We start from the raw sequence: 10,212 nt of genomic DNA on the forward strand, positions 1-10,212 counted from the left end.
TGATAGAAAGTTTTACTATGCAAGTGCCAGGTGGCCAGGGAGTGTTCACGACGCAATAGTGCTTCGGAACAGTACCCTGTGTTATAGAATGGACGAAGGCTGGCGTCCGATTACACAGTCGATACTACTTGCAGATTCTGGATATGCATTGAAGGAATGGCTAATCACTCCAATGTTAAGAAGACTGGATTAAGAAAGAGTGAGAAAGTTTAACCGTGCTTATAAAAAAACCCGGACATTTGTTGAACAAGGTATCGGCATTCTAAAAGAGAAGTTCCCATGCTTGAACCATTTGCGAGTGCAACCTGAATTTGCAGGTATCATATTTAAGTTCTGTGTGACTTTACATAACTTAGCTCTCAAAGACGGCAGAGAACTACAGTAGGAGATGAAGTCAATGTGGATGAAGATGTTATTGAAGATAGGAACTATGAAGTGGATAATGTAGCAGGCATTCGAAGACGAGAGCAACTTATCAATCACTTCCTGTGAAACCACATAGTCAGTTTTAAAAACACACTATATTAATTTAATCAATGGCACATGTACATTTAATGTAACAGATGAATAACTGCAAACAAAACTGAATAAATAGGCATATTTAAGTTCATACTTTGTCAATGCTAATTGTTATGAATTACACTCATTTACAATCATCCTATTTGTACTTCATTTGACTCACTAAAAACAATGTTTTCAGAATCTAAAATGATAACACTCTGTTTGCAGCTATCTTTGTTTGGGTATTATTTTAAGACATTTTGATCTTCTGATGATAGTCCTAAACTATTTTCCATATTAATTATTTCTAATGCCAATTTTCTGTTCATTAGCTTGAGATGCTCAACCTGCAGCTGCATTTTCATCTTCTTAAGGTCAGAAAGTTCCTCGCTTGAAGTTCCTGCCATTATCATTCTCTTCTTTGAAAGTAGAGGTTTCGGTTGTGGAATGTTCATGTGTGGCTCTACACAAAACAAATACATAATAAAGTTGTTTATTACAACATTTCGTCAAAAGGCAAAATATCTTATCTATGTGCATCCTATACTCATTTATTTCAAGCCATTCGTCAAAAAAATTATGCAATGTCAAAGAGAAGATTTTAATAAAATATCCAACAAATGTTACAGCTCTAAAAATAAAATATAAAATAAAATATTTAATATTCCTCCTTAAATACCATTACTATATGTCCACTTACCCATATCATTCGACATTTCTATGTTGTGGGATGCAGAAATACTATTGCTCACAGGCTGCTTCTCCTCACATTCCCTCTCTTCTTCAAACGTCTCGGTGACATTTAATGACGACACGACAGGCGACTCTTTCCCAATGATATCGAGGACTTTCTTGTCAATGTCTGTTAACTTCGCTTGCTTGCCTCCCCCTGTGACAGTTTTCCTGGCATCGTCCACTTTCAGCTAAAAAAAAAAAAAAAAATAGAATATACCTTTTGATACAAACTAAATATTGATATGAAACATTTTATAAAACTCGTCGGGCAAGAATTAACAAATGGTGAAACAAACTGTTGCAATGTGTCTAACATGTACATACATAACCACAAATTTTATTGCATAAAAACTGAGTATGGTACCATTTAACTTTCAGCATGCATTATTGTTTCTCCAAAATATGTTTCACATTACAACAGGAAATTATTGAAACCTACCATTGTATTCTTCTTGATATTCGGCCAAAAAAACATCCCTCAAATATGTACATTTCTTGCCGCAAGGAAAAGCATTTACCGAACACGCAACTTCAAACACTTCTTCCCAAGCCTTGGCTTTATCTGCCTTATTTAGTGTAGCACAGAAACTACCAAACAATGTAGCTTTCCGGCATTCTATGTTTTGTAATATTAACATTTTAACCTCTCGTGATGTCATTGTTCATCAACACACTAAACAAGATGACTGATTCCACTTGTAAATAATTAGTGCAATCTACAAGTGTAGCCACCTTCTTTGTGGAACACAATAATATTACACCATATTTATTTGTACTTGTAACTGTTAGTATTTCTTCTTCCTTGTAAGACAATCACATCAGAGCCACGAATAAAGAAAAGGAAACGATCATTATTTCAAGATACAAAACCGCATCTCTCCTATTTTTAATTCAATCTTATATACATCCATTCCTTACTTCCTTTGTCACAACAACCAACATACTCAAAGTTGATTCCATAGATAAAATACATTCTTATTAAATAGAAAAATACAAAGACATTCCAACACTCCCCCTTATTTTTCTATTCTATCACAAAAAATGATAATGTAACACAAAAGAAAGAATTACACAAGTCCAACCAAACTACAAAATTTTTGAACTTTGTTGCTTGCAAGATTCTTTGTAAATAGATCTGCTACATTGTTCTCTGATGCTACATATGAAAAATTAATTAGTCAGGGGTGCCCACACAAGGGGGGGGTAACGACGGAGACTGCGTCATTAAAATTTCAGGGGGGGGGGGGTGGTTAAAAGACGAGAAAAATGTATATATTATTTACATAATTATAGCTTCTAATACGTTTCTGGTGCTTTGATAATTGAAAGGGATCTTGTAAATCAATTTGGCAACCCCGCACTTTCCTCAACAAAAGCAGTTTAGCATCTGTCGGTTCAGGATGGAAATATTACCTGATATGACCAAAATTATTATTAGAAAATCAGTTTTAATTAATGCAAAATGTGATAAAATATAATACTAAAAAAGTATAATATTATAAAATAATTGAGTAAATCATTGAGAAAATGGCATAAAAAATTTTGGAGGGGGGGGGGGCGCATCAATAGGTTAGGGGGGGGGCGGTGAGTCATGGTGTTTTGGGGGGGGGGGCACCTCTGAATTAGTTGCTTCTCTACAAGTTCCCTACAAACATGAAACATTATGTCAATATGCTTTGATCTTTCACTAACATTATCATGTTTACTCAATTTAATTGCTGCTGCATTGTCAGTATAGATCTTACATGGTGTGTCTATGAGTGTTTCCATTCCTAATTCTGAAAGTAAGTCTTTTACCCATATCACTTCTCGAGAAACTTCAGCCATAGCCATATATTCCGCCTCCATTGTTGACCTGGCTATGCAACTCTGCTTTTTACTATACCATGACATCGCTCCCCCTGCAACAATGGTTATGTAGCCACTGACTGATTTTCTTGATTCAGTGTCAGCTCCCCAAGCTGCATCACAGAACACCTGCACAAACTTATCATGACCTTTCAAACATAACTGTAAATCCTTTGTCTCACTCAAGTACCTTATTATGTGCTTCACCTCTTTCCAATCTCTGACTTTAGGATTCTGACAATATTGACTAACCTTACTTACTGCAAATGCTAGATCAGGTCTTGTGTTATTTGACAAATGTAACAAACTTCCAACTGCACTTCGATAAGTAGTGGAATCAAAACTTTGCTCATCATTTTCAGCTGCTGTATACCCCGATGGTAAAATTATTTTACTAGGTTTACAGTCACACATACCAAAATCATTAATTACTTTCTCAATGTACAATTTTTGACTCAACATAACCTTTCCTTCTGTCTGTATTATCTTAATGGATAACACATTTGTGGCTTTCCCCAAATCTTTGATTTCCAGCTCATCTGATAATCTATCTTTCACTGACTTCACTGTTTCTACTGACCCTGTCACAATAATATCATCTACATACAGCCCTAAGATACAATTACTCTTTACATACACACATGGCTCTTTTATACATTTCTTGAAATCAAGCTTTCTCAGTACAGTATCAACACAAATATTCCAATCCTTACTTGAGTTTGGGAGACCATGTATACTTTTGTTTAATTTACAAACAAAATTCTGTGGATCCCCTTCTTCAAATAATTCTGGTTGTTCCATGTACACAGTGCAGTTAATGTGACTGTTCAAGTAAGCATTGGTAACATCAAGATGTTCCACTATCCAATTTTTCTCTACTGCTATAGCTATGATTAGTCTCAATGATTTTCTCTTTATGACAGGACTGAATGTCTCATCATAACTGAAATTCATCTGTTTCTTAAATCCCTGAGCAACCAACCTTGCCTTATATTTCTGAACGTTACCTTCACTGTCATACTTGAAAGAAAATATCCATTTTGAACCTATTACCTGTACATGTTTTGGTCGTTCAACAATTTCCCAAACCTCTTTCTTTTTCATCTCACTCATTTCAACATTCATGGCTTTCATCCACTTATAATGCTCTGTACTTGACATGGCTTCATCAATCGTTATAGGTTCTATCAATCTTTCATGTTTCATTTCATCAACAGTATTTACTACATGACAACATGCACAAGTCTTTTCTGTCCTATGTCTAACCGATCTCCTTAGATTGGGTACTGGTTCCTCAACATGATTCAATTTGAGACTGTAACTGTCTATTAGTGATTCTACCCCCAATGTGTCATCTTTCTCGTTGTCTAATTCATCCAATCCCAACCCCACTTCTATTTCTGGACCTTCTATTTGAGTTATGTCAAAGTATGACCCTTCTCCTATTGACTTAAATCTAGGTGTTCCTGTTAACTCATTAGCTATGACCATTTTCTTGAATGGGAATTTCCCTTCCTCAAATACTACACTTCGACGCACGATTATTTGTTTTCTTTCAAGACTCCATAGTCTATACCCATATTTTGTACCCAGTTCATACCCAACCATAACACACGATTCAGCCCTAGAATCTAACTTCCTTTTTCTTGCTCTTAATGCCCATGCTTGGCACCCAAATACTCTTAACCTATTAATCTCCTCCTCATCCATCTTCCTGTCATACCACAACTCATATGGTACCTGAAAATTTATTGCAGATGATGGACACCTATTTCTAACATAAACTGCTGTCATTACTGCCTCCCCCCAAAACTCTCTTGGTAAACCAGATTGAATTAATCGGCATCTAACTGTATCAAACATGGTTTTGTTTTGCCTCTCTGCAATCCCATTTTGCTGTGGAGTGTACGGTACAGTCTTCCGGTGAGTAATTCCTAATTTTTCTAATTGCTTTTGAAAATCGCTACAAGTGTACTCCATCCCATTGTCAGACTGTATCACTCTTATACCAACACCTTGCAATTTTTCTGCATTTGCCTGATATTTACAGAATACATTCAGCACCTCATCCTTGGTCTTTACACAAATAGACACATTATACCTGGAATATTAATCAATCATCGTCACAACATATTGAGCTTGCCCTAAAGAAGGTGGACTAATTTTTCCAATTACATCTGTATGTACCACATCAAGTGGTTTTTCTGCCTTACGTTCACAATATTTAGGAACCCCTTTGTTACACAATTTCCCTTGGATACAAACAGAACATGTTTCTAACTTACTATCTCTCTGTAACTTTAACACAGGTAACTTAAATAAAGCTTCATTATGTGCATGACCATACCTCTCATGCCACAACTTAACCTCTCCAACACACTTGTATGCAATGTTACTGCTGTTTGCACTAAATTTTTGCACTCTTACGTCATTACATTTAGACTTATAGATATTTGCATAATTTTGTCTATTCTCTGTTTGCACAATATAAACATCATTTTTTCTTTTGGCATTAAATAATATTTCCTTATCTTTCTGATCTAGTACCACAGCGGTCTCACCTGAAAATTCTACCCTAAACCCTTTGCTCGTTAACTTTCCCACAGAGATCAAATTTGTTCCTAGGTTAGGCACATACAACACATCTGTAAATGTTATCACCCAACCTGATGCAATTCTTACTGTTACCTTACCTATACCTTTAACCTCTAACTTACTGTTGTCTTCAATTTCTACACTACCAGATACAGGGCCGCAACTAGGGGGGGGGGGGGGGAGCGGGGCATACGCCCCGGGCGCAAAGCTGTGGGGGCGCCGAAATCGCTTGCATTGTAATTCCTACTACAACTGGTAACTGGTAAAACTTTTTTTTAACTTGCATGCCAGGAATGTCTAATCTGATTTACAATATAACGTCTCAACATATTTATTTTAAAATACTCTGAGAAAAATGTTAAGTTCATCATTAACATAAAAAAATTGTAAAGGGAGAAGTTAGAAAGTTTTAATGCGTCCTCTATACGAATACAGTACAATGTTGTCAGAGAGGGTGATACCACTGGCTGTGAGAAAGAGCATCCTCTATTTGCTATGATGATATCATCAAAATCATTGCTGCAAAAAGGTCTCGCAAGTTGAATTTGAATCTTTAAAAAACATTTATGACGACAATTTAATGAACAAGTCTAGTGATTATACGGACTACTTTATGGACATAGTGGGTTCATGCATGGAAGGTACAGTAGTACAGAAACTGTTACATGTAGGTATGGAAAATGCTTAAATAGCACCATTTTTCCGTGGGAGGGCCCCCGGACCCCCCGCTTTATTGGTGTGGTATGTGCAAAAAAAGAGGGGGGCGGGGAGCATGAATCCATTCATGCCCCGGGTGCCAGAGACTCTAGTTGCGGCCCTGACCAGATACATCTCTTAATATATCTATAAACATTTCCTCTGAAGGACACATATGATGTGATGCACATGAATCAAATAGCCAATCCCCATTTTCTCCACTTCCTACAGACACTTTCATACTCATGGCTTTGTCTACAATATGTAGGACTTCCGTATTTACCACTCTGCCACTAGCATTTACTGGTTTTCTCTCTTTAGAAGATTCATTTGTTCGTGGTTCTCTGCATACCTTGGAAATATGTCCAGACTTACCACAGTTGAAGCGCTTTGATGTATTGCGACAGTATTTTGACACGTGTCCTGATTTCCCACAATTGTAGCAACTGTACTGTCTACCATCTGTCTTGACAGGGGGTTGCCAGCTATCTTCTTTCTTGTCACGATGTCTCACTATCATTGCCTGAACTTCATCCTCATGACATTTTGAAGAGTTAGCTTTGATTTCACTTAACCTAAGTTCCTTCCTTCTTTCTTCTGTTAGAAGTCGTGCTTTCACCTTACATAGTGACAAACTCGTCATTTCAGCTTCCAAAGAAGGTACACACCCTAAGAATTCTTCTGGGAGATTTCCAATAATCATTCCCGCAACTTGTCGCTCAGTGAATTCATATCCCGTCTTCGTCGTCCTTTTCCATAGTTGGTTAACCTTTGCAAAATATTCTTGTACACTCATGTCCTTAGGCTTGACAAAATGAGTTAGCTGTTTCAAGTTCATGGCACCATTGATAAGCCCTACATCATTGCACAACTCGTCCAGTTTCTTCCATGCCTTTTTCGCTGAATCAATATCTGCTATGTCACATTCGAAGTTCTCACCAACATATTTAAAAATAATTGCCAATGCTATCACATTATTTCGTGCTCGTCGTCTTGTTTCTTGTTGTGTCAACATAAATCCTGGCACATCTTCATAGCCGATTACTGCTTCCCATACATCTTTCAACAACAATTCTTGTTTAACCTTTAGTGCCCATGAAAAATAATTGTCCGTAGTAAGTTTAGCTACAGTTCTATTTACCGTTTCTTCTCCATTTGAAGATGCCATTTTTTCTCATAAGCCAATGCCACCATTTAATGTCACTCGTTTACCTCGTCTCGTCATTTTTCTTCTTTTCTTATAAACGCCTCTGGGCCCATAACCTGTTAGTATTTCTTCTTCCTTGTAAGAAAATCACATCAGAGCCACGAATAAAGAAAAGAAAACGATCATTATTTCAAGATACAAAACCGCATCTCTCCTATTTTTAATTCAATCTTATATACATCCATTCCTTACTTCCTTTGTCACAACAACCAACATACTCAAAGTTGATTCCATAGATAAAATACATTCTTATTAAATAGAAAAATACAAAGACATTCCAACAGTAACTTGTAACTTGTAATTTATTAGTCTTGTAGTTTTGTGGAATAGGGCCCTGCTTCGCTCCGCTCCGCGAGAAGTAGCACGTTACGGAGTCCGGGTCGCAGCGTGGATGAAACGTCCGTCACCCGACGTGGTCGTCCAGGCTGTGACAGGCTTTCCAGTGAGAACTCTCGTCAACGAGATCGCGTCTTCTTCACTTCGCAATTCGCTCCGCTCGAGACGCACGCTTTGCACGTCTGAACTTCCGTAATTAGTACGTTTCATCACGGGACTGCCTCCGCAGTCACATCGAGTCGCGTTCCAGTTGTTACCACGTTACCAGTGTATTTCCGGGAGTCCGGGTCGCGGCGAGGGAGGACGCTCGTCCCGCAACGTGTCGGCCCGGCTGCGATAGGGCTTCGACGGAATAAAGGAGCTCGTGTAAACGGACAGCAACATCTTCTCCTTGCAACCTTCTACATTTCCTCTTATACCTATACAAATTTCCCTCCCGGTTCCATGTTTCACGGTCCCGGCCACGTTGACCTGAACTCCACTCTCTCTCCGACTGGAGCTACGCGGGAAAATCAGGGAGAGTCTCAGGACAATTCGCAACAGGGACTAGGGACCGCAGGCCGAGGGACGTCACTGTACAGCACACACCATGAATTATAAAATTTTCTTGTGCAGCAAATATTTTATTTAACTAAACGGCATATAAGCTCTATACCTACAGTTAGGTAGTATACCTGACAAAAATAAATGCATCAAATAAGGAAATGCTTGTGTTTCCTTCTATTTCATTGCCGTTTTGGCAATACTGTACGGCAAATACCATGAATTTTAAAATTTTATTGTGTAGTAAACATTCTATTTAATAAAATGACACATCAGCTCTATACCTACAGTTATGTTTTATACCTGAAAAAAATTAATGCATCAAATAAGGAAATGCTTGTGTTTCCTTCTATTCCATGGCCGTTTTGCCAGTGCTGTACGGCAAATACCATGAATTTTAAAATTTTATTGTGTAGTAAACATTGTATTTAATAAAAAGACAAATGAGCTCTATACCTACAGGTAGGTTTGTATACCTGAAAAAAATAAATTCATCAAATAAGGAAATGCTTGTGTTTCCTTCTATTCCATGGCCGGTTTGTCAGTACTGTACGCCACGGGAAACGAATTTTAAGATTAATAAGGTAAAGAAGACACTTTATTCAAGAAAATGTCACATCAGTTTTATACCTGCAATTTATTTTATACCTTAAGAAATATTTTGTTGTAATATTTTTATCTTATGTTTCCTTCCATTCAGTGTCGAATTAGGCATTACTTTACGGCACATACCATGAATTATAAAAATTTCCTGTGCAGAAAACAGTGTATTTAATAAAACGACATATCAGCTCGATACCTACAGGTAGGTTGGATACATGAAAAAAATAAACCATCTAATTTGCCAATACTTGTGTTTCCTTCTATTCCATGGTCATTTACCAGTCCTGTACAGCACATACCATGAATTTTAAAATTTTCTTGTGGTGAATACCGTAAAACGGGGTGAATAGGACCATAGGGGTGAATAGGATCAAATATGGGTAACATTATATTCTAAAAAATAATATAGAAAAAAAAAATAGTACATAGTTCTAAGAGCTATCATTTTATTTTAAAACATTATTTTTCAGTAGTTGGTTAAAATTAATGTTATAGTTTGGTTACTATGGCAGCAGTAATTTTTGTTTTCGTGCTGTGTACAGTCGTAGAGCTGTAGCAAAGAGGTTTGTTTGACTCGAGGTCTCTTTTTGACCTGTCAACTCTCGGGGCGCCCTTTTCCGGAAGCAGTTGGCGGATGGTCGTTTTACTCGCGGGGGCAAGTTGCTCTCAGGTCACTCAGGTCATGCTCTCGATGCTCCTCCTCTCGAGGAAGAGTTGCGAGGGCAAGTCGTCTGCTGGTTGTTTTGGCGCGACTTTGACGATGGAGTCAATATGTTATCAAGCTACATTTGGTGATGACGGTAATATTTTAATAGATGACGACATTGAAGCGGAAAAACATTACAATATAACTTATTTGGCGTCCTTTATTTAACAATCAAAAGATTTACAATAGTTTCCTAGTACAGGTTAGCTTATGCATACCACAGGCGGTTTAAAGTCAAAAAGCAATATTTATATATTTTTTTACCTTCAAGCTCTCTCATAATTTGTAGTCCAATATATGGTAAATCAATAGCTACTTCATCTTCAGATGAATCTTCATTTTCAAACAAATTTCTCATCACGATGTCTGCTATATTTTCCGCCATCATTATTTTACAACAAATCGCGTTTTCTTCGTGTATTAAAAGTTACCGACTCTTTTT

This window comes from Bacillus rossius, chromosome 1 (genome assembly GCF_032445375.1).
Source record: "Bacillus rossius redtenbacheri isolate Brsri chromosome 1, Brsri_v3, whole genome shotgun sequence".
Lineage (NCBI taxonomy): Eukaryota > Metazoa > Arthropoda > Insecta > Phasmatodea > Bacillidae > Bacillus > Bacillus rossius.